This window comes from Rattus norvegicus, chromosome 8 (genome assembly GCF_021556685.1).
Source record: "Rattus norvegicus strain SHRSP/BbbUtx chromosome 8, alternate assembly SHRSP_T2T, whole genome shotgun sequence".
In the NCBI taxonomy this organism is placed as follows: Eukaryota; Metazoa; Chordata; class Mammalia; order Rodentia; family Muridae; genus Rattus; species Rattus norvegicus.
The window spans coordinates 26,905,376-26,911,998 of NC_141541.1; positions in this window are offsets into that span (position 1 = coordinate 26,905,376).

A 6,623-nucleotide genomic window follows, 5' to 3' on the forward strand; every position below is an offset into this window, starting at 1 on the left:
GAGGCCAGGCTAGTCTACACAGGGTGACTGTATCTAATTAAAAACACCCAGGGACTGCAGATTGCATGGTTGAATGCTTACTTAGCATGCACAGAGCCCTGGGTTTCATTGCAACTGCCGGGGCTGAACAGCATTGATCTCATAACCAGCAAGTGGTAGCTGCCCTCACCTCAGCTGGACAGAAAAGTCCATCTGCAGGGGCACCACACAGCTTCCAGGGTCCCTCTCCATGTCTCTGAGAAATCTTTGTAGCATTTGGTGCTTAGTGAGATAGGGAACTTGGTTTGGAGTCTCCATGTGACATTTACTATGTCTCTTCTCCTTTCTAGACCCTGGGAACAGGGACACTGGGTGAAGCTGATTCAGTGCTCTGACTGCCAGGAGCCTCTGAGTCAGTGGGAAGAGGCTTGGTGGCTGTGAATTTCCAAGATGGCTGAGGTTAACAAGGAAGCCTGAGCTGTAGTCACAGCTAGTTGTCATCCTGTGTTGGGTAGTTTTTTTTTTTTTTCTTTTCTAGAGCTGGGGACCGAACCCAGGGCCTTGAGCTTGCTAGGCAAGCGCTCTACCACTGAGCTAAATCCCCAACCCCGGGTAGGTTTTTTTTTTTTTTAACTTGACACACAGCTAGGGTCAGGGGACAGGGATCTTGATTGAGAAAATGCCTCCATCAGACTAGCCTGCAGACAGGCTTGTGGGACACTTTCTTAGTGATTGATGTGGGAGAACCCTGCCTACTGTGAGTGGTCCCACCCCTGGGCGGATGGTCCTAGGTGTTGACAGACCCATGGAGAGCAAGCCAGTGTGCAGCACTGCTTACAAGCTCCTGCTTCAGTTCCTGCCTTGAGTTCCTGTCCTGACTTCCTTCAGTGATGGACTGAGGTCTGGAAGTACAAGCCTAGTAAACCCTTTCTTCCTCATGTTGTTCTTGGTCAGAATGGTTTATCAACACAGTAGGGCACAAACCAGGACAGACACGATGCTGAGACCTGTCTGTCCTACCTATGAAAAACAAGGATAGTCTAGCAATTGCCTCATGGGTCAGGGTCAGAAGTGATTTTTTTTTAGGATGATGTCATGAATTCTAGGCTGGTTACCTACACGCCACTCTACCATTTGACTTTTTTTCTTTTTGTTTTTTTTTTTTCTTTTTTTTCGGAGCTGGGGACCGAACCCAGGGCCTTGCGCTTGCTAGGCAAGCGCTCTACCACTGAGCTAAATCCCCAACCCCTTGACTTTTTTTCTTTTACATTAACTTTGTGCCTCTCTCTCTCTCTCTCTCTCTCTCTCTCTCTCTCTCTCTCTCTCTCTCTCTGCATGTGTGTGCGTGTGCGTGTGTGTGTGTTGGCACATGGCCTAATCTCTTCCTTGTTTTGTTTTGAGACAGACTCTGTGAGACAGGATCTATGGTGATAGTTTTCTGAAAATACCTCTTCCCTTCAGAGGGAAGGAAATGTTTGCAGACCTTGCAGCTGAGCTAGCTATGCTTGAGATCATTCAAGACGTGTCAAAATGTGACCCTACTGTACACTCAGCCTGTTTCCAGTTAAACTGTTTTAAGAAAATGCAAACATTTTACTGGCCTTTGCATTTCCCATATAGGGAGTTTTACAAACCAAACGCATAGCTTTTAATCTTAAACCATGCCTTTTTTCATTTCTCAGATGAGAATAGTGTAGTGCCTGTGCGTGTATGGTGTGTGTGTGTTGTGTGTGGGTGATATATGTATTCATGTGTTGGGTGGTATGTGTGTATGTGTGTGTGTATGTGATATGTGTGTGTGTGGTATGTATGTGTGTACGTGGTGTATGTATACTGGGAGTGTGGTGTAGTATGTGTGATATGTATGTGATGTGTGTGTGTATGGTGTCTGTGTATGGTGTCTGTATGTGTGTTGCATGTATGGTATGTGTATTTGTGTGTGATGTATGTGTATGTATGGTGTATGTGCTGTGTACGGTGTTTGTATGTGGAGTGTGGTATATGTGGTGTGTATATGTATGTGTGTATGTGTATGTGGTGTGATATGTTTGTGGCATGTGTGTGTGTATGTATGTGGTATAAGTGTATGTGTAGTGTGTGTGTGGTATTTGTGTGTGGAGTGTGGTATGTGTGTATGTTGTGTGTGTGGTATATTGTGGTATGTGTGTGTATGTGATATGTATGTGTGTACATGGTGTATGTATACTGTGAGTGTGGTGTAGTATGTGTGATGTGTGGTATATATGCATGTGTGGTATATGTATGTGTATTGTGTGTGTTATGTATATTTATGTGTGATGTATATGTATGTATGGTGTATGTGGTATGTGGTGTGTATGTGATGTGTGTGATGTATTTGTGGCATGTGTGTGTGGTATGTGTGTGATGTGTGTGGTATAACTAACTGTGTATGTGGTATGTGTTTGGCTTAAGTGTATATGTAGTATATGTGTAGTATGTGTGTGTGTGTATGGCGTGTGTGTATGTGTAGTATGTGTGTGGGTATGTTTGTGGTGTAAGTGTATGTGGTGTGTGTGTGGTATTTGTATGTGGAGTGTAGTATGTGTGTATGTATGTATGATATGAGTGCGTGTTGTGTGGTAGTCATTTACTGAAAGTAGCCAGTGGGTTGAAAGCAATCTTAAAACAAATATCCCATAAATGTTGGAAGCAACTTGGGACATAGGCTGCTAATATCAGGGTGGTTTTAGTGCTAGTCTAGGTTATTTGAAGTTGGTAAAACAACTTCCCTTGCAAAGTCTGCAAGCCATCTCTGTAAAGAATCCTTTTTCCTACCATGTGTGTCTTCTGTGCTGCTCAATAAATGGAGAACAAAGGTCCTTGTTTTGGGACAGACACAACAGACACACAGGCACAGACAACAGGGACAGATCAGAAACACACAGCAGACAGCCTACCGATAGGCCAGAATACACAGTACAGACACAGGGAAGACACAGGGAAAAACAGAGAATTCAAAGTTGGCCTTATTCTTGGTCAGAGTAACCAAGATTCCTTTCCTTCTACATATTCCTTAATGTGACACTGAAGCAAGGGTTGCACTCTAGCCCAGGCTAACCTGGAATTCCTTTTGTACCCCATGCCATCCTCAGACTCACAGTGGTCTTCCCACAGTAGCCTCCCAGGTGTTCGAATTACAGGCATGAGCTACCACCTTTAGAAACCTGCCGTCTCGGGCAGTGAGGTGCACACCTTTAATCCCAACACACAGGAGGCAGAATCTGAGCTTGAGGCCAGGCTGGTCTACAGAGCTAGTCCCAGGACAGCCAGGCTGTATATCCATCCATCCATCCATCCATCCATCCATCCAGCTCAGCTCAAGGAACATTTTACAGAGTCTGAGAGAAAAATAACGGAGCAGACAGGCCGTAAGAAAATGCCTCAGCAGCTGCCAGGAGGAGGACGGTGAATGGAAGTAAGAAAGATAAGTCTGCTTTTTATCTTAGTGTTCAAGAAGGCAGGCAGGCTCATGAAAGGAGGTCGTCAGACCTCTGTGGGGTTGGACGTCTTCAGGGAAACAGAAAAGGTCTAGTCAGACAGAGCTGCGGAGGTCAGAGTACAATTTTGAGAGTTCCCTCTTTCCACTGTGTTTGTTGCAGGCATGGAATTTGGGTCGTCTGGCTTGACTGCATGCACTTTTACCCCCTGAGCCATTGCCCAAGCCCCACATCCCGGTCTTAACTATTCCAGTAACTTGTGTCTCCAATTCAACCGCATCAACAGAGGGCAGCACATGGCTGTAGCTACCTCTGCAGTGCTCTCTGTGGAGGAAACATCGAGGAAATACTGGAGGTTGCCACTTGACCCCGCCAGGCAGCAGGCAACCCAGCATCCCTTTTCTGTCACGCCTAGTGTGACAGTTGAAGCTCTCAAGAGAGTGGTTTGTGTGACTTTCCTCACGTCAATGGTTTAGGCAAAAATGTCTGCGGGCAGATGTTACTCAATTCGCCACAGTAGGGAACTGGGCTCCCGGTAGCTGGCAGACCAACTAGCTTTTGTGTTTGTTCTCTTTCCTTTCAATCTCTGTCTCCAGTCCCCTCTTTTTCTTTTTCTTTCTTCTTGAGACACAGACTCACTATAGCCCTGAAACACACTATATAGACCAAGCTAGCTTTGAACTTACAGAGATCCACCTGCCTCTGTCTCTTGAGTGCTGGTGACATTGAAGGTGTGCACCACCAGGCAAGCTCTGTGCTCACTCTAGGCGGAGCTGGGTTTCTGAGCTGAGTGCTCACCCACATGGGTGAGGCTCTGGAGTTCATTCCCAGGGCCATCAAAAGGAAGCTAAGACGATAGTGCTTCTCCCAGGAGCAAATCCAGTTTATCCAGAAGCAAGTCTGAACACAGGATGTGAGTGTACAAGGGCAGCTGTACGGTACTGTTTGCAGGCAGATTGCAAAATGAATTGCAAGCCGCCCAAGAGATCCTTGATAGACGGAGGGTTCGAAGTTCAGGATCAGGTCCCTGTCTTTGTACTAGAAGCAAGTTCACCACTAGCAGCAGGGACAGATCTTCAGATATAAATCGTACAAGCATTAAATTGCGAAAGGAACTTTTTTGGCTGATGAAAATTCTGGGCTCTTTTGTGTGTGTTTGGGATGAGGGATGGAACCCAGGAACTCCCAGATGCTAGGCAGGTGGTCTACAATGGAGCCACGCCCCCAGCACTTACTGGGGGATTCAAGGCAGGAACTCTGCCACTGAGCCACACCCAAGCCCCTCATTAGGGGATTCTAGGCAGAGGCTCTATAGTAGGTCCGTATATCCCACAATTTTATGTGTGGTGGGTTTATGACTTTGCCAAAACTTACCAGACGGGTTGGTGTAGATCGGTTGGTAAAGTACTTGCACAAAATCCTGGGTTTGATCTAACCCCCCCCATAAACTGGATGTAGCTGGCACAGGCCTATGATTTGAGTTCTTGAGAGGCAACAAAAACTCGAAGGGTGACAGGCTACACAAATGCACCAAGAACCACATGCAAATACAGATATCTTTTTAAAAAAAGCGGCTTAGGCCAGCTGGCTAGGGGTGTGGTTAGGATAGGGTGCTACTTGGTGTTCTCAAGGCTCTCTGGCTTGATAGTTGACATGCACGCACATACAGGCATGCATGTGTGTATGCATGCATGCACATACACATGCAAGCATGCATGTATGTACACACCTTGTAAAACTGTACATTTAATGAGTTTGGATTATGTGTGTGAATTACACCTCAAAGAAGTGAGCTTCAAAGAAAAGGAAGGTTAAAAAAAGCAAGGTGTGGTTCAGTGGGTAAGAAAAAAACGTATTCTGGTTTGCTTTGGTTTTTGTAACAAAGTATACAAAAGAAACTGGGCAGAGTGACGCACACTTCTAGTCAAAGCTTGTGAGGCTGGGGCAGGAGGGTGGAGTTAGAGGCCCTGCTAGCCCTGCATGGCAGACTGTGAGACCCTTTCTGTCTATGGGGAAAGGGAGACAGGGCGGGAGGGAGAAAGAGAAAAAGGAGGGAGGGAGGGGAGGGAAGAAGAAAGAGAGGAAGGAAGGGAAGGAGAGAAGGAGGGAGGGAGAAAGGGAGAGAGGGAGGGAGTGAAGGAGAGAGGGGAGGAAGAGAGGGAGTGAAGGAGGGAGAAGGAGAAGGAGATGGAGAAAGAGGAGAGAGAATGATTGTGCGATGAACAGGAAGCATTTTCTTGTCAGGATAGAAGAAAGGAAAGGGACAGGCTTGGAGAAGAAAACATGGTACACTTTTTAATTTTCTATTTTATTTTAATATTTACTTTGCCTTGATTTTTTTATATACTCATTTATTTGCATGGAGGGGGCACGATGCGTGTGTCCCAGAGTGTGGAGGTCAGAGGACAATTTGCAGGACTCAGTTTTCTCATTCCACCTTGTGGTCCTTGGGGATTGAACTCAGGTCATTAGGATGTGTGACGAGCAGTTTTTATAAATTTTTATATGTTTATTTTAGGCACATAGATGTCTTTTCTGTGTGTATTTCTGTGTGCCTGGGGCCTGTGGAGGCCAGAGGAGAGTGTTGATCCCCTAGGACTAGAGTTAGATGCAGTCGTGAGCAGCCATGTGAGTGCTGGAAATGGAACCTGGGTTCTCTGGAAGAGCAGCCCGTGCTCTTAACCACTGAGCTTTCCCTGCAGCCCAGGAGCAGGCACTTGTACCTCGCTGGCCCCTTGCTTGTTCTTCTCCCTAGGCTGACAGACACGCATACCCACCCAGACAGCTGGTTTTATACAGCTCTGCAATGGAGCCCAGGGTCCTGTGCACACATAACAAGTGATCTGTATCTCCAGCCACAGCTTTTTCTTCTACTTTTTGGTGTTTTTGAGACAGGGACTCTCGATGTAGCTCTGGATGTCCTGGAGCTTATTGTACAGATCAGGCGCACCTCAAACTCACAGAAATCCCCCTGCCTGTCCCTCCCGAGTACTGGGATTAAAGCCGTGTGCTTACATATATATTCTAAGACAGGGTGTCATGTAGCCCAGGCTGACCTCAAACTTATTATGTGTTAGAGGATAACCTTGAACTTCTGGTCACTGAGTCTTGACTCCCTGAATGCTGGGATCATACATCTGTGCCACCGAGCCCTGCGGCACCGTCCTATAAACTTTAGATCTTTGA